We start from the raw sequence: 25,612 nt of genomic DNA, 5'->3' as shown, positions 1-25,612 counted from the left end.
TTTCTCTACTTCTCTCCGTCTCACCCGCCTGAATATCTCCTTGTCGCCTGTCGCCGCTTTCCTTTTCTCTGCCTGAATTCCTCCTCCTTTACACCTGAATCTCTCCTTGTCGCTGCTCTTAGCCTGAATGTCTCCTTCTTTCCACCGCTCTCCGCCTGAATCTCTCGTTTTCTCTGTTCAAATTTCTGCTCTTCGCTGCTCTCCTTCTCTCCGGCGTCTGAACCGTTTATTTTCGCTACGTATCGCCTGTATTTTCTGGCAGGAATAAAACATGTTATTGGCTTGTTGGTGTCACGTGGTCTGACTAAACTCGCGCACAATTGGCCTGTGGGTGTTCGTGGATGCTAGAATACTACCGTAAAGAATGCAATAGCTGCACCGGCCAGAAGCGGTTATAAAATTAGGCGAACTTTATTTTGGCATTAGGCTCGGGTCCACACCAGACAGCATTTCGGTCCGGATCCGGACCCAGGTCCGCCTATTAGTGATCTATGTTCTAGAGGACGAGTGAAGGCGAGATGTACACCAAAAGCTGATAAGTAGACAAATACATTTGACCACGTTATTGAGTTGTTGTAAATGAAAGAGATATTTTTAAAGTCAACTATTTGTTTCTAATTCACTATTAGCATTGCTAGCTCAATGTTAGCTTCAAGCCTTCTTTACCTGACATTAGAGTAAAACAAAAAGAAATAACTTCTGGGCCGCTCCTTTTAACTAACATTCTTTCCACAACACCTGCTGCTTTCTACCGGCCAGTGCTGAAATACAAATGCAGACGCAGTAGCAACCCTGCAAGCTCTTTTATGATTGGCTCTGGAACCAGGAGGCGGGACAGATTGTAAACATAGACTACATCCCTCTTTAGTTTGTTTTTAAAGGAGAAAAACTAACAACCTCCCAGCAGGATGAGAATGAAATCTGTTTCAATGAGACCTTCCTTTTTAACATGATTGAGACGTTAGACAGTTTTGTGCTTATTTTGCTGTGAAATCCTTACGTTTGACACCTTTAATAGTAAACGCATCACTCCTAGTTTAAGCTGGTCACAGGAAGTTTGATATCTTTGATGGTTTTATACAATACCAGTTTGAATTTTATGACTTTTTTAGTCACACAAACATTTTAACAGATAGAAACTCTCTCTACTCTGATGTTAAAGGGATACCACGCAATTTTTTCAGATTTTTTAAAGAATTGTCTTGTGCCAGTGTGAACTAAAATTACCCTTTACAGAGTTGATGAAATGTCACTCAGACCCCCACCACCCCTTGTGGTCAGAACAACGCATTTGCAACTTCAGAGTTCCGGTCCGGTTTTGGTTCTACTAAACAGTCACTAGGGAGTGCTAAAAGCAAACCTAAACTGCCTAGTTTCCTTTAAAATGTGGACATTTCTGTATTCTTTCTCTCACTGCTGTAGGACTTATGGTTTCCATTCAGATCCTCCCTGAGTGCACCCCCAAGCTTCCATAGACATTTCTCTTTAAAAGTCTCATTCATCATGACATTGTGTAATACTTATTTTTAGTATGTCTTGACTAGAAGGTAATCGTTAGCGACAGCAACTCGACAACATGGCAGGAAGCTTTCTGGCTTGTGTCATTTGTGGAGATACCATAAATCCTCTAATACAAGCCTGGGCCTTTATTTACTCAAGCACATCCTGGTTTAGGCCTTTATTGGAAGGAGGCCAGAATTAGAGGCAGGCCTGCATTTAAATTTGAGCAAAATAAACTATCAATAGAGGATGAATGAAAAGTTTTTGTGTATATTTGAACCTATAAAACGTTAGGTTTGTTTATTGAAAAAGTACAGTTAACATTGTACATATGTATGCATATGAAACATTTACAACAAACAACGTTGTTTCAGGCTAAGCCCAGTATGGCACTGAACGTAGCAAACATGCTAGCAGTGCATTGTAAGCACCTGGTGATAACTAGATTATTGATTAACAACAAAAGGCAACAGACACCTTATCGCTCCAAACTTTAACCATTCGTGTCTCATTTGGTTTGAAGTAAAACAAAAAATCCTCCAACTGTTTAATACTACTGCAATGGACTGGCAATCTGTCCAGGGTGTACCCTGCCTGTTTGCCCATTGACCGCTGGAGTTGGGCACCAGCCTCCCGCAACCCTGCATGGACAAGCGGGTTCAGAGAACGGATGGACGGATGGATGGATGTTTAATCCACATCCTCCGCAGTTCCACGTTACAACACTGAACTAGCTGCTAAAAACATTAGCACTCTACAAGCTACTTGTGGTGAGGACACGTGAAAACAGTATCAAACTGTTTACCTGCGGTTTTTGTAGATGCATTTGTAAGTTGTTCAATAAAATGTCATAAAAAAACGTTTAGTAAACCCTTACCTGTGATGAAGTGATCACTGCAAACTGTAGCATTTTCCATTTAGTTTCTGCTCGTCTCGCAGCCGGAGATTATGATCCACTATTCTGTCTTCATTCACTAATTCCATGGTGGCGCACTGCTTCTGAGACACGAAACAAAAAAGAGTTTGTTTTTGTCCCAGTCGCACAGCAGTTGGGCATTTTTACTCCCAGTCAACAAAGTAAATAAAGCCTGTGGCACACCGGAGGCAGATGCACTGCGACACATCGCAGCCACGATTTTGATCAATGGTGGCACAGGAGTTAAGTGCTTGCCCTGTAATTGAAAGGTTGCAGGTTCGAGCCCTGCTCAGTATGTCGCTGTCGTTGTGTCCTTGGTCAAGACACTTAACCCTCCTTGCCTGCTGGTGGTGGTCGGAGGTACCGGTGGAGCCAGTGCTCGGCACCCTTGCCTCTGTCAGTGCGCCCCAGGGCAGCTGTGGCTACATCGTAGCTCATCCCCACCAGTGTGTGAATGTGTGTGTGAATGACTGATTGTGTTGTAAAGCGCCTTGGGGGGTTGCAGGACTCTATATCAAATACAGGCCATTTACCGTTCACCATTTGAGAAATCAAGTGGTCACACAGCACGTGCCGTGCCGCTTAGCTCTTCTTGGAAAGTTGCGCGATAGTCACTACATGACGCAGTACTTGAGAACAGGAAGCGGGAAGTGACTTTTTTGTTTATACGTGATCAGACTTGCCGTCGTGTTTTGTGAGACTCTAATTCATTAACAGTGGGTAAGTACGCTATTTATTAAAATATTTTAAGATCAATAGTACTTTAAAGTTATCAAAACTGCTGCCGGGTTTGTACCATAAAGCCGGCCACTTTACCCCCTCTGACAGCGAGACCGACTAATGTAGGATACCCGGTCGGTAATGGAATACAGGCCAATATTGGAGGACTTACGGTAAAACATCAATGTTGCATTTTATACTAAACAAACTGTTTCACAGTGGCTGTAGCATATCATGAATATTAATGAGCAAGACTCATAATCCTGCTGTTTTCTGCTCCCTAATCTAACTTCTATTTCCTGAAATGGGCTTTTTCCACAGCAAATGAGTCACTGGGCATTCATTTTTACTGGAGACCACAAATCCGTTGAAAAAAAAAAGAGAAATGAATGAGAGCTTTAAACCTGGAGCTGATACCATAACTGTTTTTGAACAAATGTACACGAGAACCTTTTAATGCTTTACTTTCTAAGATTGTGTCTGTGGCAGCCTCTGAGCTTCTGTCTCACTGATTGGAAACAAAAATCAATGTTTGCTAAATAGTTATTTACACTGGGCCAAATATCTCTTATCTCTGACGGGCAACGCCTGCACCCTTCAGAAATGGTTTTAGCTGAATGTAGCTCTAGTCAGTGTGCAGCGACTGCTGGCTAGAGGACTGCATAACCTGGGGGAATATAAGAGAAAACAAATCATTTTTATTGACTGATCTAAATTAAACTGGATCAATATTTTAAAAGTTCTAGTAACTCATAACCAGCATTTAGTTAGCTTTAAATATAGGTTAAAGATATTGGCCAGAGGCAAAATTCCTTAGAATGGCATGTGCAAAGATGTATTAAAACCTTAGAGAAAAAAGGTTTTTGGATTTTCATGGTTGGAATTTTAGGAAAATCTGATGTTTTTCACTGGTGCGGGAAAAACAAACTAACTTCCGGTCTAAGCCCTCGGCAGATGGTGATGTATCACAAGGAGATCTGCTGAAACAGCTATAGTAAACAACCCCCAACTCCGGTGCTTCTGGATACGGCGACAAGAACGGATATTGGATTACAGGAGAAGTTCAACCAAACTCCAGCCCTGCTAGCTGGATATCACTACCGGAGGTGCAGATATGTTTTAGACCGTTTGACTCAGAAGACCCGCAACCCAATTTGGACACTGGGGAGGATTCTGTTCATCTTCAGAACCAAAAATGTTGGTTACGTATTGTAACCCCATATTCTATGAGTCTAGTCGCAGCCCTTAAGCTAGCTGCTATTGGAAGGGTGATCTCAGCATCAGCCGATCATGAAGAGCTTAAATGTACGCCCACCAATGGTGGGCACTCCCGTGGGTATATTAGTGGAGCGACTTCACTGTTCGCCTCCGAAAGCTCTTGGTCCTATCAGAACCAGTGGGGCCATTGGCTTAAGGGCTGCGACTAGACTCATAGAATCTGGGGTTACAATGCGTAACCAACGTTCTATTTCGTCTAGTCTTAGCCCTTAAGCTAGCTGCTATTGGAATAATGTGCAGCTGGATGAGTTTATGCTACACTGGTTAGCTCAAACCAAATGGGCCCATCCAACCTTTCTCTTCTTAGAGAGGGTCGCTCAGCCTAAGCCTAAGGGCTTACAATGCTGAGGCAGCCAGAAAGTAGAGTGGGGTTCCCACTAAAATGATCATCCACAAGTGGATGAATTTAATGATCCATTGATGTAATCACCGGCTCATTTATGAGGGGTGATAAGATAATAAGGAGCCCGGGGTGACAAGAGGGCAATAGATTGAATGGGACCCGTTATGAGGGAAACATAGGTAGTGATTGCGAACTTAACCATCTGGATATGTATTATTATAGCAGGGCCGATGTGAGGCCGTAATGTTTTCACTCAGCCTGTTGGGGTCCAAGCACTGAAAGAGTGATGGATCCTGAAGAAACATCTCATAAGTAATAATGAGTAAAGGAACATGGGGAAGCCCATGAAGCAGCTAGGCAAATGTCTTCCATTGACACACCACTGTGGAGCCCCACAGAAGAGGAAATACCACTGGCTGAATGAGCCCAAAGTGTCGCTGGAGGATCCCGCCATGATGATGTGTAAGCGAGTGAAACAGCGTCACATACCAGTGTGAAAGATGCTGGGTCGACAGCGCTTGCCCAAGGGAAGAGTCTCTGTAGTGTACAAACAGGCTCTGTGAGGAATGAATCCTTGAAGTGCGAGACACTATCTTGAGAGTGCGCGCACCGGGCAGAAAAGGTGAGAAGCTGCCTCCTCATCAGAATCATGGGGAGGAGGGAAAAGTCTAGCCAATGAAATTGACATGGATTTGAAGGAAGTATTAATGTTTTGGGCACAAAGGCTGGGTTGGGGCATAAAACAGCAGACCCGCCATCTTCCCAGATCCTGAGGCATGCAGGAGCCACTGAGAGGATGGTAAGGTCGCTCACTCTCTTGACTGATGCCAGTGCCAGCAGCAAAGCAATTTTGAGTGACAGGAACTTGAGTGAGACCTGGTCCAAGGGCTCAAATGGGGCTTCAGATAAGCCGCGCAGAACCACCGTTAGGTGCCACTGGGGAAATAGTGGGTGGGACACAGGTTTGTTCCTTCTGATACCTTTTAGAAAATGTTTTGTGAGGGGATGATTGAAAACAGATCTATCTCCAAAACCTTGGTGATAGGATGAGATAGCTGCAGCATAGTATGTTGTAATAGTGCTGAATGAGAGGTCCCTGTCCATCAGTATCTGCAGAACAATAGGACACCCGCCAGCTGGCAGGAGAGCGCTTGAACATTCTGCTCTGTGCACCATTTTTGGAAAGCTGCCCATTTAGCAACGGTAGAGGGCGCGCACGCACTCTGAATCGTGTTGACCACAACACGCGGCAGCCCAGAAGCTTCTCAGCGTGACCGCTCAGCGGCCAGACCCACAGCCGTTGGCCTATTTCCGGAGGATGTTTGATTATTCCTCCCACCTGGAGGAGGGCGTCCTCCCTCCATGGGAGCATCCACGGGGAGCCGGACACCAGCGCTTGTAGGTCTGGAAACCATGACGCGGACAAGCGTCTGGGAGCTACTAGAATAACCGAGATGTGTTCCGACAGAACTCAGTCCAGGAGTTGGGGAATCAGTGGGACTGGCAGAAATGCATACAGGAGCATCTAGGCAAGAGCTGGTGTGAGAAGGCGTCCGTTCCGAGCAGGGATTGGTCTCGTGGTCTCAGGGAAAACCACAGGCGACACTGTGCGTTTCCACGAGCCGCGAACAGATCCATAGATGGTTCCGCGAACCTGATCCAGATCTGTGATATCAGTGCGGGATGCAGACGCCAGTCGGAGTCGCGGGGTCCCACTCTTGACAGGATGTCTGCTGCCACATTCAGGACACCTGGAATGTAGGTGGCTTTGATGGAGAGCAGGTGGACATGTGCCCAACACAGTAAATCTGTGGCCACGCGCAATAGTGGGAGAGATCGAACTCCCCCCTTGGTGAATTATGTAGGCTGCTGCCACCTGGTTGTCTGTGTGAACTTCAACATGACGGCCTTCGAGAAGGGCAGCAAAGTGTCTGATCACATTCCTCACTGTCATAAGCTCCAACACATCTATGTGCTCGTTTATGTGGGAGGGCCAGCGAACTGCTACCGTATGGGGTAAGCACGTGCCTCCCCATCCCGACGGTGACACATCCGTAAACACAGAGACGTATGACGTAGCACATCCGATGGGGACCCGTGTGAGAGATTCCCGCCCACTGAAGGGGGAATCCTCAACATACGTCTCTTCTGACGTATCGGGTGCACCCGGAGGCAGATGAACCAAAGCTGGAGGCTTTTCATGTGTAGTAATCCTAACAGCACCACAGCGTGGGTGTCAGCCATCATGCCCAGAAGTTTCATAACTAATAGGGCTCTCACGATTTTGCGGGGTTGCACGTGGGAGATCGCAGTGGTGAGATCTGCCGCTCTCGCCTGAGATAGACGTGCTCTCATTATGGAGGCGTTCAGCTCCACCCCAAGAAACACAATTATCTGGGATGGAAAGATGGAGCTCTTTTCCCAGTTTATGGAAAACCCCAGGGTTGACAGGTGCTCTATCAACTTCCTGGTTGGCTCTGACGCCTCGTCCTTGGACCGGGCGAATAGGAGCAGATCGCCTAGGTAAAATAGAAACCTCATTCCCACTGTGCATAATGGCTGGAGAGCTGTCTCCAGACATTTGGAAAATGTGCGTGGGTAAAGTGAGTAGCCGAAAGGGAGACGATTGAACTGGTATTGAACTACCTTGAATGAAAAGTGCAGGAACTTCCGGTGTTTGGGAATTACTGGGATGTGGAAGTATGTGTCTTTCAGGTCTATCGACGTGAACCAGTCCCCGGAGCACACGCATTCTAGGACTTGCCTCATTGTTAACATGTGGAAATGCATCACTGCTATGGAGCAGTTGAAGAGGGAAAGGTCGAGTATTGGTCTCATTCCTCCCAACTTCTTCGGTACTACGAAGTAGTGGGAGTAGAAGCCTGAGTGTTGTTGCCCGCGATGAACTTGGGAAATGGCATCTTTGGACAGAAGGTCCCGTAGCTCCAGCTCTAGGGCCTGAGATTGTTCCTGTGATGTGAGTTCCATCTCCACGATCCCGTTGAAGGGAGGAGGAGTGGAATGAAAATGGAGTGTGTGACCGTAATGGATGGTCTCGGATATCCATTTGCTCATGTGACAAAGGCGGCACCATTCTCGTGCGCGTTCGGTCAGCGGACACGTGTTCGAGGTCACGTGAACAATATCAGAGGACTGGGTTCGTGCCCTTACCGCTGTCGCTCACACCAGAGGAAAACTAGGAGCGATCCATGGAGGGCTGCGCTCAGAAGGGCGAATGTGAAACAGGAAGAGGCTGATTCGCACCGCAGAGCATGGTGTCCAAAGATAAAGAACGATTGGGAGCCGGGCCTGTGCACGGGGACGATAAAGTGCCAGCGGATGGAGCCATGCACTGTAATGCCGCGTGTGGTCGCGATAGCTTCGTGACATCCCGTCCCACCCTACTTTGTGGGTGGAGCAGGGTGTGTTGGGCCTGGCTGGAAGCTAGGGCTGGTGCGCAAATGGAACACACCTTTACAGCCGGCTGTGGTGTGTCATGTGATTGACTGCATGAACATGCAGGTGTTTCGCAGTGCTTGGTGTGGGGAACATGTGTGAGGATTAGGCAGAAGATTCTGCAGAGGACTGTAGGATTTTGCTCTCAGTGTAACGGTTTTTGGGTTTAATTTAAAAACCAATATCAGTGTTATGATCCAGGCTGTCTAGGGGGCCTGGGGTAACAATTGAGGACGCATGTTCTCGTGTTAAAATTAACAAAACAACATTTATTTACATAAATATAAACACAAAACACAGATTAACAAGACACATAAGCAGCAACGCAAAATGAGTAACAACTAAACTCTCATATTAACCAAATCAATACCAAAACTACGAAAGACCATCACATAATTTCCTTTTTACCGAGTGATGTCTTATTTAAAAAAAGCAAATGGGTAAAGTTTCCTTTAAACCTAAAAAGGCTGACAGTTAAACACAGAGTTTCCTAAGCACCCACCAAAGTTGTCACATAATATTTTTACTTAACAAAACCAAAAGGTGTAAAGGTGTGTTCCAAAAGCTGCTGAGAGAGAGAACCTCCCTGGCCTGCTGCTCCCTGAACTGAAGGCTGGCTGACCTTTATGCTGCTGGCAGAGCTGATCATCAGGATCAGCTGGGAGTCTAATTGGGAGGCAATTTAGTGAGATGGGAGACAGGTGCTGCATCTCCTCTCACAGACACACAGGGAAAAAAAACCCAAATGGCCCTGGGCTGTAACACTTCCCCTCTAAAAAGGATAATTAAGGTTCACACACTTAATTAAACTTTGTCACATATCCCCCCCCCCCCCCCCCCCCCTTACATATGGTGCCATCTGAAGCAATCCCCGCCTCTGAAATTCCCTTGGTGGAACAATATTCAGCGGGAAGGTGACAATCGGTGCTGGGTTGATGGTGCGGACTTGAAAGTGACAAAAGTTGGGGGCTCGTCCGGGATCAATTCATATGCCTGTAAAACTGCCTCCTTCACACATTTATAGTTCAAACTATCCTGCAGTGGTAACGCAGCTACCACTTCTTGAGCTTTACCAGTTAGCTTGCACTGCAACAGAAGTGGCCAAGTCTCAGCAGGCCAGCAGAGAGCACCAGCAATACGTTCAAATGCAGCAAAGTACGACTCAACCTCGGACTCTCTGAAAACAGGGACAAGGGTTATGCATTTGCTGACATCAAAGGAAGTGGTGCTCACAGAGACTGAACTCACAGTGACAGGGCAGGTGCAGGTGCAGGTGCCGTTCGAGCTTGAGTTTCCAGCTCCAGCTTTTGTAGTTTCACAGCAGTCTCTGTCTCAAGTTCCAATTTCCTCATTTCCAGTTTCAACTTGTCTTGTCTTGCCTGAGCTTTCTCCTCTGCCTTCAGATGAAGACGTGCCAGCTGGATCTTCAGACGAGCTCCCTCACAGTTCTCCATGCTGCTGGAAGTCCGCAGATCATAGCGGGGGCATGTAACTGGGGTCAATACCTGCTCAGCTTTCCCCACAACTGACTCAGGTTCATTTGGATAATCTGGGCGTGGTATAGCAGGGTACTCAGGAACCTGCAAACGTCCAACTTCCACCAGTTTTGTTACAACCATAGTCTTTAAGACCGTGTTAAGCACCCCTGGTGGTATTTGGAGACCAAGGTTATCCACAATTTTCTGCAAGTCCCGTTTGCGGCAACTCTCAACCAGCTCATAAGAGGGCACTGCTAAAAATGTCTTTAGGTCAAACATGATTAAAACACTGGCTAAAACACAAGATACTCCCCAAACACAGGGTTTCCTAAGCACCCACCAAAGTTGTCACATAATATTTTTACTTAACAAAACCAAAAGCTGCTGAGGAGACAGCAGACTAGAGAGAACCTCCCTGGCCTGCTGCTCCCTGAACTGAGGGCTGGCTGACTTTTATGCTGCTGGCAGAGCTGATCATCAGGATCAGCTGGGAGAGTCTAATGGGGAGGCAATTTAGTGAGATGGGAGACCGGGGCTACATCTCCTCTCTCAAACACACACACAGGTTAAAAAAAACAAACCAAATGGCCCTGGGCCGTAACAATCAGCCACAGAATTAACATCACAGTCAATAACACACACATTCCCCCAACGAGTCATTTTCTTGGTTGCTTTCGGCGAGGTACTTGTGACTGAGAAGGCCAGGATGATATCTGCTGGTTCTTTCGGAACCATTGGTTGTCAGATTTCTGGTCCAGCTGAGGTGGAGCCGAAGCTTGAGGCCAGCTCAGAGGGGCGGGCGGTGCAGCTGGGTGTTTGAAATGACCCTGCTGGCCCCGGTTTTCGTCCCATCCTCTGGAGGTGCAGCCGGAGTGAGAGGTGGACCGGGGGCGGACCAGGTCTCGCACCGTGGCTTACAGTTCAGCTGTCTTTTGAGCTCTCTCGATGGCACTCCTAAGATGGGGACCAAACAGAACGTCAGAGTGATGGGACCTTCCAGCATTTCTATGTGCAGGTGTTCGGGAATGGAGGACAGGGCCTTGATACACAAGGCCCGCTGGATGAGGGTCTGCCAGGCAGCAATGTGAGCAGAACCGGTGAGTACAGCAGCGCACAGATTGAGAATGGCATCAGCAGTCTTGCTAATGATGTTTTTTGACTTGTCAGGAGCGTCGAGCTCTTCCACCATTTTGGAGACGCCAAAGGCAAGAAGGGCAATGTTATTTCCTGCAGCGGCGGTCTGGAAGGTGCACTGGTGTGCGTGGTCAGTGAGCCGTGCCAGGAGCTATTAATGTTTGGAAGCAGGAACTGCTCGCTGGCCAGCGAGGTGCTTCTTGGCGCCAATCAGCAAGGCCAGGTCTGGCTCCAGTGGAGGAACGGTTGGACAGCCCTGGTTGGAGAAGTTCTCGACTTTTTTTATGGGCGCATATGTGGAGACTGATGCTTTGAGCTTAGCAGGCTCAGAAAAAGCGGCAGACCAGCAGCTCATGGCAATGGGGAAGTGCGGCCAGACAGGGTCTGGACAGCATGTTTGTGTGGCCCCAAAAATTCCCGCCAAATCATCTGCTTCAGGTGGAGCCGGTTCTGGGACGGCTAGCCCCTTTGCGGACAGCAGCTGCGGAGATGATGGCAGTTAGCTCATGGAGCAGTGCTCTCACTGCTGGCAGGGAGGAGCATGAAGGCAATGGAGCAGAGGAAACTGCTGAGGGAGGCTCATCGGCCTCCGTGTTTTCCAGGAGGGAATAAGGGCTATGGCAGCCAGCCTCGTCGTATTCCTCAAGGTCGTTGTCATCTTTCAGCCGGCTGGAGCCAGCCGGCTCCTGACCAACATTGAAGCACTGTAATAAGGCTTTGTCCAGCAAGTACGTGATGTGTCAGCCACCGGAAATTCCTCGTTGGCGGCGGAGGTGAAGTATTCAACCCTTTCAGCTAGCAGAGCGGCACAAAACAGGCACGAGGCCTGGGGGGTCAGGCCAGGCCAGCGTGATGAGCCCAGAGACAGACCTCACATTTGGCGTGAAGGTCGCCGCTGGAGATGAAGCCAGTCTGGCAGGCCGGGCAGGTCCTTACGTTGCTGGACATGCTTGGTAAGTAGGATAATTTGCTCTTGGATAATGCTCTTTAAAGATAGCTCTTAAACTTGACTTGAAGAGATCGCGGAGGCGAACAGTGGAGTCGCTTCACTTATATACCCACGGGGGTGCCCACCATTGGTGGGCGTACATTTAATCTCTTCATGATGCTGAGATCACCCTTCCAATAGCAGCTAGCTTAAGGACTAAGACTAGACAAAACAGACGGTACAGTTTGTTTACTTTTCTATTTTATTTTTCATTTCTGTGCTCCACCGGGAGCTCTTAGCTGACGAGTCCTCAGCTGGTCTTAGCTGCACCATCTGTCCCAATATAATTCAATAATCTACAGATAAATAAAATAATGTGCTGCCCATTTTACCACTCTGTGTATGTGTTAATATAACTCCGGAAAATCTTTAACTGATAATTTACCAGAATAAATCTTCCGGATGCTGGAGTAACTCACGAGCTTGGCTCGTTGTTTGCACTAATCCAGGATGGTACAGAGGTTCTACCGGTCCCAGGACGATCTACTGTTGAAATATGGAGGTCATCTTATACATCAGCGGTACTCAATAGGTCAGGCCCACAGGCCTGTAGCCCTCGAACCCCGTGTGCGATTTGGATTTTCTGTAATGATTTATGACAAAATGTCTTAACAAAATGAAAACTGAACCCAGTTCACGTTTATAAAGATGGTAAATACTGGATTTCTACAATTTTAATGCCAAGTCTAGCCAATACCTTTAAAAACAATCAAGCCACCAAAGCAGAACAAAGTCCTTTACAAAAATGTGATCTCTGCCTGATCCATCATTCCCTCTAAATCCAGGAAAAGCAACAAATAAAGATGAGAAAACGGAGATTTAGTCGGACAATTTCCTGTCCTGCAGGGTGGGCATGCATGGGCACTCTAATCTAAACAGCTCAGGGGTCACAGAGTGAAGCTTTGTGTACCCACGTCCAGACTGGTCTGAGATCTGTTTGACAGCAAGGCCACTTCCACGTCACAGCATGCTGTTGTCAGAGGATGACAACCAATCAGGAGGGAGGGAACGTGCTTCTCCTTCATTTGTTTCCGTTCTTGAAAACAAATTTTCCCAAATGGTAGGCTGCTGTGATTTGGGTTTTCTGCTCTTCAGGATAAAAACCATCTGAGCTCAACGCTGAGCTCTGAGCCTGTCTGATCAAAACCAGATCAGGTCAGGCAGGATACAGATTACACAACCCTAACCCTATAGCTAAGTAACAATTGTAATCAGTCCAATAAAAAATGGCCGCCACAGCTAATCAACATTAGCAAACACAAAAATTGTCCTCTTTCCTTATGTTGAGCTAAAGGATCTCACATTCTGACCAAAACAACTCCATCATTTCTCCAAATTTAATGATTAAAACTCTGAAATGAAAGCTACGAATGGTCACATGCATTAAATCAAAGAATGTTAGGCCCTCAGGTTCAATTCTGAAATAAAAAAATGGAAAAATAAAAGTTCTAAGTGACTTTACCAACTTAACCTACGGTGCATGCTGGATTAATCCTGAAAACTCACCAGTGTTGACTTACAAATGTGAAAAGTCAGGACGGAGCTGTGGCTGAGCTGGAAACAGATCCTCTGAATGCTTGATGATCAGAAAATTTTCAAGTGACTCTTAACGGAGCAGATAGAAGACCTGATGTTGGATTTAGAGGAGTAGGTGTTGTTTTAGGCAGAAAGAATGTATCTTAGAATAAAGTGAAAGACGTTTTCCATTTGCTTTCATTATTTTGTTTTAAAGACAGTGTTATAGTTGCTAATGTTGCAGTGAGTTTCCTCTGCAGGGTGGCTGGGCACTCCCTTAGCGATAGGGTGGGAAGGTCGGTCATCCAGGAGGGGCTTGGAGTAGACCTGCTGCTCCTCCACATCGAGAGGAGTCAGTTGAGGTGGTTTGGGCATCTGGTTAGGATGCCTCCTTGACGCCTCCCTGGTGATGTTTTCCGGGCACGTCCAACCGAGGAGACCCAAGGGAAGATCCAGCACACGCTGGAGGGACTATGTCTCACGGCTGGCCAGGGACCGCCATAGGATTCCCCAGGAGGAGCTGGCCCAAGTGGCTGGGGAGAGGGAATTCTGGGCCTCTCTGCTGAGGCTGCTGCCCCTGTGACCCGACTCTGGATAAGTGGCTGAAAATGGGTGGATGGATGGTTTTGTCAGCTTCCTGAGTGCAGCCACTCTGAAGCATGTCTGCTGTGATGAAATATTAGCATCTCCTATAGAATTATTATTAAGAATATATTAAATTATTTATTTTTAGTGTTTTAGACAATTGTATGTTCATTAGAAAAACCATATGGGGTCAATAGTGGTATTGGTACATATTTAAAGGACTATGGGGCAGGATGAAGAAACGAAACCCAGCCTGTGAACAAAGACAAAACAACAATAACAGCAATAAAGTCTCATTATTATTGGTATTCACAAATATTTGAAACCGTAACATCCATTGTTATTATTGCTACCACATGAAGTTTCTTGGTCAGATTTTTGGCTGCATGCCAGACATCCAAGGAATGTATTATAGCTTTCTCTTTGTATCTTCCATTTCTTGGATCTGCAATAAATAAGCACTTAGTAAGGTTTAATCACAGTATTCTTCAATTATGTTATTAAAATGTTGCCTTTTGTTCATTTATGAACTGTGGCATGCTCCATAATGTGGAACATAAAGTGTTGCAATCCTTATAAAGACATATTTACCCAACAGTGCAGAAATCTGCATGTGCACATCTGTGACAATCTCAGTGATGTTCATGTCCACCAAAAGGCTGTCAAACGTTTGAATGAAGGCATGCTTCTTCATGATCACACTGTTGCGATTGATTTGTTGTCTGTCAACAGTGACAACACTTATTATGTCCTTGGAGTCGTTCTCCATGGTCGTATAAGTGCAGAACTGGGCAGTGTGGCCTGTACATTTGTTACAATTTAAAAATTATTTTAGGTTGCATAAAACCTGTCAACAAAAATAAATGATTAGAAAATAATTAATATTACCTGGAGAGTCCATCCTTCCATCAGCTGAAACAGAGAAATGCAAGTATATGACATTCGAAACTGAAACCTTGGCTAGTAGATATTATAGATGTATAAAATTTAGAACGTTAGATATACATCAAATCATAAAATATCTTCTAAAATATATGAAGTAATAATTTGCCCATAACAGCAATTTAACTAATTGCTAACTTTTTTCACTTGCAAGTTAGTCCAAATTGTTTATGCAAAGTATTCTCTGCTGCTGTTTGATGTAGTGCATTTCCATACTCACCAAGTGCAACAACACTTTCCTTTGCACGCAGGCAGTCAATGATGACAGCTCTCTTCTTCTCCCAAAAATCTTTTATAGAGTCAACCAAGTAATGGTTCTGTATAAGTCTGAATGTTTTTGGAGACACAAAGCCAATATTCATAAACCTAAAGAAGAGGGCAAGCTTTGAGAAGTTATTGCCAGAGAGGATTATGTTGGTGGCAACCATGAAGTCCCCTCCTTGCATCGCGTACTTCAGGACAGGCTGACTGTTCCACTTCCACAGCATATGCCCCTGAATGCAAAATTAGAAAAGACAAGAACGTTTTGATTTGTATCAGGATATTTACAATCTGACATGACGTCTATATTAGCAGCAGCTCAATGTGCATATTTGTGTTCTATCCAAAGTCATATTTTGAGGCTTACCTGGAAATTCTGATCTCCAGCTCCAAATCAAATATATTTATAGGCTACATCCTAAATATTTGTAATCCTCTGTAAAATAGGTGCCTAACTTTATGTCATTCTAAGAGCAACCAGACCAGTGTAAAACTCTGTGTTTTGTTTATATTTTCAGGTTAATAACCAAAATGACATCTAAAGTCAACTCACCCACTCGATAATGGTAGCACTTCCCCTTCGGTTGAGTTTGACATGAAATGGTGGAGTGGCATCACATTCTGTACCAATCAGCTTGTCCCTATAAAAACATTTCTGGATGGGCAGCTGGAGGAAATTGACCAGTCTTGCCATGCTGCTGGTGAAGGCGATGCATGCTGGCTGGTTGACTAGGTCTTCTTCTATGGAGACCTTCTCTACACTGGGGAAGGAGAGTACATCATTGTCTGCCTCCTCATATTGCTCTGGGTTGTCAGCTTCTTCATCTGTTTCATCATCTGGTTGAAGAATGTCAATGACACTTTCGTCCAGCCCAACAATGGGTAGAGCATCAACTGCACACTGTAAACCACCAGCAGCTCTGTGTGACAGGATACAAATATATGAACTGTCTTTATGAAACAACAATGTAAGTCATCATTGTACAATTCATTTATACATGTAAAATGCACCCCCCTCCTCCACCACCCACCCTACCAACAAAGCTTAAGGAAACAGATCACAGGATCTACTACAAAGAAATACGTACTGTATACAGATCAGTGGCACATAATCAATGTCCATAGGATTTGAATCATTTTCATCCAGTTCTATTCTGTTATGAAAACAATTAAAAAAATAGAATAAATATATTGTTTTACGACTTTGGAGTTTAAAAGGTGTGTAGACCAGAATACATTGCAACTCACACACTGTTGAGTAAGTTGTTTGCTTGGTCTTCATCACTTTGGACTGCATCCGTAGCTAGATCCATGGATTTGAAACTACAGACAACAAAATAATATTTGTTGTATGTAAAGATCAATACTGGTACTTACCTGAACTGGTACTGAATCTAAAGAGAAAAAATGTGGAGCCTAATACATCTGTCATTAATTCTTTCTGCAAATAACAACAATCTGCCGTGAATTGACACTTCACAACATAAATGAATATACATAATGACCTATATTTGCTTATCTATTGTGTTTTTATCTTTTTTGCACATAGTACAGCAGTAATTTCCTGCATATATGGCAAGACTTCTCATGAACAAATTTACCTTTCTTCAAAAGGATCCAAATCTAGGTCATCAGCGCCTCAACACCAGCCATTAGAAAATCTTCCCTGTAAAGATAATGTCAGAAGTGTTTGGTGGTGTGATGTTAGTTCTGAACCAAGTGTGGATATGCAAGGTGTAATTTAATGTATGAAATATCATAGCACAAAAACGTGAATATTTGTTTTACAGTAAAGATACTAACCCCTCAGACACAGGTTCAGTTGGAGATAATCGATGCGACATTTTAGCTGCTGTTCTCTTACTGGGTGTCGAGGTTGACTGCACATAACCTCCCTGAATTGCAGTTTCAGGAGCCTGCTTCTTCCGGTAGCTGGAAAACACATTTTTAAACAAAAATGTCAACAAGTTGGTTGAGACTCTACACCCTCTGTTTACATAGATCAATAATGGCTAAGCTTCTTTACCTGTGGCACAACTAGTAATATGAAAATGCAGGTCAGTCATAAAAAAAACTTTATCATTTTCACAAACATATTTTATTCTGACCTACATTCAACAGGACAAATTTAGAAAAATACACACAAACTTCTGCACAACTTCACTTTTAGTAAAACGTGTAGTTATGGCTGACTCATATATACTCTTTTGTAGCATAGCAACAACGCTGTGGAAAGATATTCCAATGGGGTTGTCACACAAACCCCAAGAATAACATTATCTACTGAAGTAACAGTCCTGCTTAGAGGTTGGACTGCAGGTCAAATATGACATAATTCTAAAGACTCATCTTTGGTTTGGAAAATGTCCGTTCTCTTCTGTGGTACATACCAGTGGCGGGCGGTGCATTCCACCCCTGGGCCTTCAGTGATTTCCTATTCAGTCCAATCTAAATTAACACACCTTAAAATACCATCAATAGGACATCGCAGCTGGAGAAACCTCTCTCTCTCTCTCTCTCTCTCACACACACACACACACACACACACACACACACACACACACACACACACACACACACACACACACACACACACACACCAGTGGCTGGGCAAGACGTCATTTCCGGAGCCTTTATAATCAAACTCGCATTCCCAATTGAGAGCAGGAAACTAAGACCACGGATACTGTCAAATCTCAAAAATGAAAGATGGGTTTAAGAGATGAGACAATAAAATAAGTAAGTAAAGCAAACACATTATTTGCATTTGTTTTGGAGAAAATTGCACTGCGAAACAATTGAACATGTTGGCACAGCTGCACACACCACGTTATACACAATATAAATTGCATAGAAACAGAACACATAGAATTATTTCATTTAGCCATTTTATTTCGTTACCATTTATTATTAACAAAATGAAATGACAAAACGTTAAAAAATACTAATAAAATGTTTCTACTCACCAACATAAATGTCCAGCATGGATCTCCTCCTCTCCTGCTCATTTAAAAATAAAATCCATCCTTCTTTCTTTCCTCAGGAAAACCTCAATGGCTCTGTACAGTTTATCCGTGCGCTTCAGGTCCATGAGTGGATCCTTTTCTATGGACATGGAGGCTAATGCTGAAAGACGTGTCTGCCCGGTCGTGTTTCTGGCGTACATTTTAACGCGCTTTAATGCTACCAAATCCATCTGATGCGAGCAACAGGCATTCCCAGCAGAATAACCTGCAGCGGTTCTCTGAAGCTGTTAGCCATGGGTACCGTTCATAGTTGCTTGCCTGAAAATGATGAACAAATCCTTTGCCCTGCTGGGACAAGCCAGCTAGCATTGGAGTCGGACGACCTGTTCTCACAATATCCAATTTTCTTGAAAGGTCCGTCTGGAAAATGGTGTGGCAAGTAAATCTGCCACCAAGTCCGTCCCTTCTCCTCTTTCAGCCATCATGTGTTCAAAAATACACCGATAGCTGCCTATAGATACAAATCTCCGTGTTTAGTTTTGATATTTTGCTTCAGGCCGCTAGAAAAGTTCTAACTACTGCTTATCCAATCACAGGATGCGTTCATGTCAACTTTTGCGTGAGGCCAGCTAGCTGGCCTGAGCCACGCTGACTCGTGAGCTGATTGGCTATCGCAACTGGCTCGTCTCTGTTCACTTACAGCGGACAGTGGGCTTCTCGACTGAGTCTGAAGGCCTAGAGCAGACTTAATCTGCGTGAAAACACAAGCTAGCTTAAATCTGATTGGATAACACCCAGCCTTGGTATTTTAACACTGGAAGCAGTGCGGCCAAGTGGGTATAATAGGATATAAATAAAATAGACCAGTGAACATTTTTTTTATTTAAAAATATTTACCAAAGGAAAAAAAATACATTTACGTTTTTGAGTATGTTTAGGCCAGCAGAGAAGGCTTTGCTGGCCCTGACTGCCCACCACTGGTACAAACAAACTGAAGCGTGATCACAGCTAAAATGCTACCACACGCTAACTCTCTCCGACTGATCGGTAAGGTCATATCAAATCAAGCTCTGTTTACTTTTCTCGTCAAAATAAACGGAGCATCCATTTATCTCCAAAAACAAGCGGTGTGTCGTCCACAAAATGTAGAATGATCCGATTACTCCTTAGTTGCTTTTAGCTTTTTCAAACGGATCAGGAAGCTATATGCTAAACACTGTTAGCTTTGAGAAGTTTCTTGTTTTTTGTTCATCTGCACAAAGATTTGTTAGATTACCTAAACCAGTATTATCTAAATCCATAGGTTTTATTTTCTTTGCTTAAATTGTGGAGACACAGCTCTGATACGTTTACCTATTCATGGTCACTAGAAAATGCGCCATGTCCGCATCCTTTTTCAGGCCCAGATCGAGTTGAAGCAGCCTCCATTCTTCCATAGCGTACCCAATACATATTCAGGTCCCTGACCAACTTTTATCATATTTTCTTTTTGACTCTCGAGATGCTGCTGATAAAACCTTCTGTGTGTCACTCTTCCGGTTTTGCAGCTTGTCGAGATTATGCTTGAAGCGTCAATTAACGTCACATCCGTAAAACAGCGCAGGAAATTCGGATCCGAACTGTTTTGCATTTTGCAGCGCACAGCCTTTTTAACAAAATGGAATGATAAATGGGTTTCATCATTCTTTTTAGTTTAAAATGCTTCATCACCCATAAGCTTCACAAGAGTGAAATTGTATCCTATTTACTTCTTGTTTTTGGACAATTCCTGCCCCATGCTCCTTTAAAGGGGAATCAAATCTTTTGTCAAAAAAAAAAAAAAAAAAACATTTTATTCCCGTTTGAAAAAAACTGCAAAAACCTAGCCAATCCTTGTTCATAAGGATTGCATCCTGATCCATCTATTAATCTGCACACACCTCTCCATAAACACGAATCATGCGTTCTCATCTCAAAAACAGTTAAACAGGAAGTGAAGCCAGAGCCAGGCTGCCTAAAATAATGGACGGAAAGTTCTCTTTGTAAATTTCCTTTTTACATGATTTGTTTGGTTCTGTTTTTGGTGAGAAACGTTTAGGTGAAGAATCTGTTTTCTGTGAAGGCAGGTGGCTGAGCTGTGTGTGTGTGTAACACTCAGGCATGTGTGTGTTATGTGCAGTATTGGAAGTAACAATGTTTAAGTATAAGGACTTTTTTTTTGTTACAGAATTCATTACTTTTCCCATCGTTACAATGCTGCTACCGTTACTGGACGGAAAGTTCAGTGGGGCGTTACTATAATGTGGTTGAGTTAAGCGCAGCACTGTCAGGCTTTGTGACAGGCACACTAGTGATGTGAAACAACTCTCAGAGCCGATCCGATTCGGCTCCTTGGAGGAGCTGGAGCAAGTGACACAACCAACCCCCATCCTACCACGAGACGTTGCTACAAACGGCAAAAATAAACACAGCGGCGCAGATTGGAGGGACGTGTATGTGGCGCACAGTGTAATACGGCTTCCTCATTTGTAACTGAAAACCTTCAGACCGAAATAATCTGAAGAAATGAAGTGGGACAATAACTACAAAACCAGGCTATAGAAGATAAAACACACACACACACACACACACCGAGGATATCTCAAGTGAATCTTTATTACTTTAAAATACAGAACCCAATTAGATCAGATGGAGGATTCAGGATAAAGAAATCTCATTTTTATTCAGAGCCGGTTTCAGATCTGATAATATTTAATCAAACATACAAGAGCTTCTTTGCAAACAAAGCTCCAAACAACGAGGTGTAAAATCAACACAATCAGCGTAACAAAGATCCAGCTGAGCCTCCAGGCTCTGGTGTTGTGAACACAGATAAGACAAAAACATGTTAAAGAGATGAACTTCACACAACTTTTATGTTTTCTCTAGTTGTTGGAAAGTCGTCTGAGTCTAACTCCTCTCTGTAAGTGTTTGAACAGGGAGTTCCTCTGTTTCTGCTGCAGGCCAGGAACAAATGGTTTGAACATCGATCCACCCATCCACCCATCCATCCATCCATCCATCTATCCATCCACACACACACACAGTAAGTACGGAAAGTATTCGGACCCCTGTCAACTTTTCACTTTATTTCTTACTTTATTTGTAAGGCTTGTTACCAGCATTCAGACATCAATTCTGTTTGCTTCACAGCCAGACAGGACATGGTAAAAAAAAAAAAAAAAACTTTTCACTTTATTAAATTGCAGCCATTTGCTAAAATCAATTAAAACCATTTTCCTTATTAATGCACACACAGCACTCCATATTGACAGAGAAACAGAATTTTAGAAACGTATACAGATTTATTAAAAAAGACTAACTGAAATATTACATGGTCCTAAGTGTTCAGACCCTTTACTGTTGTAGGAGCTAAAAGCAGTGTTTTGTGTACGTGCATGTTGACATGTTGCTTATCAATGCCAGCCGTTTATCAGGCAGCCCAGCTGCTGAGTACATGCTCCAAAAACATGTTGATCTGTCCAGCTTATGTAAGTTTCAACTACTTTTGACCATATTAGGATGTGGAAGTAGCACCCCATCATTTCTCAGAATCAAAAGGGAGGTGGGGGTTGAATAGTATAACTGATGCTGCGTGGTGTAGGAGAGTGGGCTTTTGCAGAAGGATCTCCAGCCGAGGTGTTTAGATCGAAGCTGGACGCTGTCCCCTGTGAAGTGTTGGTGATGTATGGATGAGTTGTGTAAATAAATGCCCCCCGCTGAGTTTGGACAAAACCTGTCTCTTTCTTGTTTTTGATAAGGAAAAAGAACCACATTTGGCGACCACGAAGCGGGAAGTAGAGGTGTGCTCTCCGGATTCGGTTCACGATCTGCGGAAACTTGACTCCGGGGCCCCTTTATAGGTAAGAACAATTTTTGTTCAATTTTGGAGTTATTTCCGTGGATTGTGAGCTGGTCTGGGAGAAAAAAAAACATGCCCTACTCATAATTTAGAATAACAACAAGAGAAGGCGCTTGTCCAGAGCAGCGGTGAAATTATTCACACATGTGTGAAGTCAGCTGAGTCATTTTGATGACGGACAAAGTTTGTGACAAATTAAAAGCTGGGACAGCGAGAATTTGAATAGAATTTGACAGCTGATTAAAGTCCAGGGAGGACAAGTGAACAAGGTCGACAATTGAGATCCAGTAGGGTGCCTCGGTGAAGCCGGGCAACGACTGGGATCTGAGAAAAAGCGCTGAAGTTGTGACAGATAAGCTTGCCAGTAATTCGGTTGAATCCTCGGGGATTGGTAAATTTCATGAGTTTTTGGCAAAGATATGTTTGACGTCAGAGTTTGCAGCAAAGTGGCTGTAAACAACTCTAGAGCTCAGCAATTGTTTGTTTGTGTGAGTGTGTTTGTGAGAGAAGTTTTGTGGGTGGGACAGGCGTGTGAGATAAGCGTGTGTGTGTGGAGGAGATAAGAGTGTGTGCGAGTTGAGAAGTGGGTGCGTGAGTTGAGAAGGTGTGTCAGGCGCCAGAGAATTAGAGGAAAAAAGAAAAACAAAGGAGTAATACAGATCAATATTGTTCACTGCAGTGCTAAATTTTGATGTTTAATGTTATACAAATTTCAAAGTCTGTGATCTTGTTCTGATTAGTCTTTAAACAGAAAACCAGAAGTTAAAATAATTAGTTTTAGAGTGACATATATATAAATAAAAATATATGCTGAAGTGCACAAGCATGATAACTATTTTTACCAGCTGGGTAATGTGAAATATGAGAAATATAGATTATGATTAATAAATAAATAATAATGTTTATGCGTGTTGAGTGTGTGGCATAAAATGATGCTTCGGTGTCAAATTGCTTTGAAGTGTGTTTTTCTTATCTCTATGCAAGTGTGAAAGCTTTGCTGTGTGTGGTTGTTTTACTCGTGAAAGGTCAAATACTCTGATCTTGTTTGGGCTGTTGCTTGGATGAACTGGAGAGAAGCTGATTCTTCTTCTGCTGATTCGGTCTCTCTTGTGGTTGACTTTTTCCTGTGTTGTGATGTTATAAAGCTGTATGAGAGTTGCTAAAATCTGAAGGCTGAATGCTCTTGGGTGTCGTCAGCGTGTTCGTTTCTCCGTAGACACCCTGAGCTGTCAGACCCAGGTTTAGACTGAGCAGAGGGGCCAGTCCAGAAGCGCAAAGCTCCACCTACAAGCTGTCCTCTCCATACACACGCACAGACACAGAAGTACAGAGGCGATCCCGCCTCTGACTCCACCTCTGTGTGTGGATAGGTTGGTGAGCCAGAGGGCGTAGAGAAACCCCACCCTGTGGGCTGAGTTTTGCTCACACACAAGCTTGAGATTTAGCATAAGGCTATTTTTAGCCTGCCACTGCACAGCTGCTGAGGAAAAAAAAAAAAAGAAAAAAGGGAAAATAATACATATTGAATCCAGATTTAAAAGGTTCACCTATAAAAACTTTCAGGCATTAAGTTTTTCTTTCAACAATAACTAAAGCTTTTTGAACTAACTTTACTTTAGTGTTACATCAGAAGAGATTTGATTTTAAGGCATTTACAATAAGAAGATAAATTGTTCAACATTTGTGTAAACAGAGCAACAACAGATTACTCAAGACCACAGCATCATATGTCACCAGTATCTGTTTCAACTTTCAATTCTTGTGTTATTTTCAGGAGATTATAAATAAACAAACTAGTCAACTAATCAAAGGAATAATAGTGTCACTGAAACTTCAAAATGTCTGTCACGCCAGCAGGAATTTTGGCAGCGAAGAATCCTGCTTTAGCAAAAGAAATAAAGCACATGTCAGAGAAGTGGTCAAAACGGACGAGAAAACTATGCAATCCGTGGCCATCTGAAGGCACTTTTGATGTAGTGGCGTGCGATAATTTGGAGTTGAGAATTCAGGATCATAAAGCAGATGGATCTAAGAAAAGACAGCAGAAAAGAGAAAAAGAAATTCAGATCCTGGACTTATTCAGGAATGAAGGAAAGATTTACAGACAGAACTTTAAACATGCCATTCTTAAAATGAAAGACAAATTGGACAAACCCCAGAAGGAAGTGAAGGCCCCAGCAGAAGAGGGCCTGTATCCCCTTTTGGGAACCGTTACAATTACGGGAGATTTTGATTTGCGCGACACATTCGACAAAGGTCCTAAGGGTTTAGATGTTGACAATGCAATTTTAAAATTAACAACATCACAGCAATCAGATGAAGCACCTGGCAAAGAAAAGCATGCAAAAGGAAGTGAGGAAAGAGAATTCGAACAAACAACTCCACCTCGTGGAACGCATCCAAAATATTGCAGTACAGAACGTCGAGCGGTAAGGGAAGAAGGAGGAAGCGAGATTGATTGTTTTGCAGAACATAAGGATTTTTTGAAAAGGCAACTGAAGGCTAACTCATACTGGATTGACCTTGAGAACAAGGATGAGGATGTACATGATGAGCTAAACGATGTTGACCAAATTATACAGGACATATCTGAAGGCCTGCGGAAATCCTTAAATCACATCACAGGCACACATTCAGATGAGGTTAGTGAGAACACAGCTAGCACAAGCAAGGAGAAAAATTTCAAGCCTTTTTACAAACCAGGCATTCACTCACCAGAGCGTGGTGACCCAAATACAGGTCTGACTCAGGAGAAGGAAAAACCAGGTCCTAGCAGTGAAAGCCGTGAGCTGAGACCCAGACATGACTTAAAACCACCTATTCGATACACTAATGATGGTCAGTACCCAATTTTAATTAAGGGCACAAGAGCTAATTATATTCCCTGGCAGAGCCTCGACCTCACTGGTTTGGTTTCACGGCTGCCCCACATTCAAGATGGCGCGGGAAGGTGGATTGGGGCCTTCGAACAGGAGACAACTGGGCTAATGCTTGCCCTTGGAGATCTCAAAGCTATTTTGGCTCGAGTTGTTGGGACATCAGCTATGGGAACATTGCTAGCATCCAATGGAGTCCAATGGATGCTGGACCCAATGGCTGACGGCACGGAGTTTAACACATACAGAAATGCACTCTGGAACATACTAAGAGCAGCATATCCCAACAGGATTGACCCCAAAGCTTTGAAAGGTGAGCCACTTTCAGAGACTGAGAGTCCTGCGTCATTTGTTGACAGGCAGCTCAGACGGTGGAAGCTGGAGACGGAGGAGGGTCCTGAGGGGACGCCGATAATGACTTCGCTGTTCCGAACATCCCTGATTTCTGCTCTCCCGACTCCTGTGCGAGACAAACTGGAGGATGTTGTGGGACTGGACTCAATGCCACATGTGCAGTTCAGAGAACATGTAGTCCACGCAGTGGACCGCTATCGGAAAGACAATAACAAAATGATTGAGCAAGGAAAGTGCGCTCAGAGAAAACTCACGCAGTTGCACATAAATGATCTCCAGCACAAGGCGAAGACCCAGGCGGCAGTGGAGAAAAGTGACAGCAAGAGTGACAGTCAAACCCAAGCATTGCAGACAGCTGTGGCCCCGCCTCAAACTCCATCTCAACCGGTTATCAATGTCTACCCAAACCAGTATGGTAGA

The 25,612-nt window shown here is 44.0% G+C and overlaps 2 long non-coding RNA genes across 2 annotated transcripts; both read right to left on the bottom strand.

The window, feature by feature from the left end:
* Window positions 1–14,636: 14,636 nt before the first annotated feature.
* On the bottom strand, window positions 14,637–15,182 carry LOC139062281 (uncharacterized). Its single transcript, XR_011515857.1, has 3 exons — window positions 15,076–15,182; window positions 14,802–14,825; window positions 14,637–14,714 (listed from the first exon to the last, which is right to left on the bottom strand). It is a non-coding gene; the product is annotated as an uncharacterized lncRNA (long non-coding RNA).
* Window positions 15,183–16,363: 1,181 nt separating this feature from the next.
* On the bottom strand, window positions 16,364–17,146 carry LOC139061529 (uncharacterized). Its single transcript, XR_011515727.1, has 3 exons — window positions 16,920–17,146; window positions 16,718–16,782; window positions 16,364–16,439 (listed from the first exon to the last, which is right to left on the bottom strand). It is a non-coding gene; the product is annotated as an uncharacterized lncRNA (long non-coding RNA).
* Between the last annotated feature and the right edge of the window lie 8,466 nt (window positions 17,147–25,612).

The sequence above is a fragment of the Nothobranchius furzeri genome, chromosome 12, assembly GCF_043380555.1.
Source record: "Nothobranchius furzeri strain GRZ-AD chromosome 12, NfurGRZ-RIMD1, whole genome shotgun sequence".
In the NCBI taxonomy this organism is placed as follows: Eukaryota; Metazoa; Chordata; class Actinopteri; order Cyprinodontiformes; family Nothobranchiidae; genus Nothobranchius; species Nothobranchius furzeri.
Note: the sequence above shows the minus strand (reverse complement) of the source record. Positions and strands in the feature narration are given on the sequence as shown.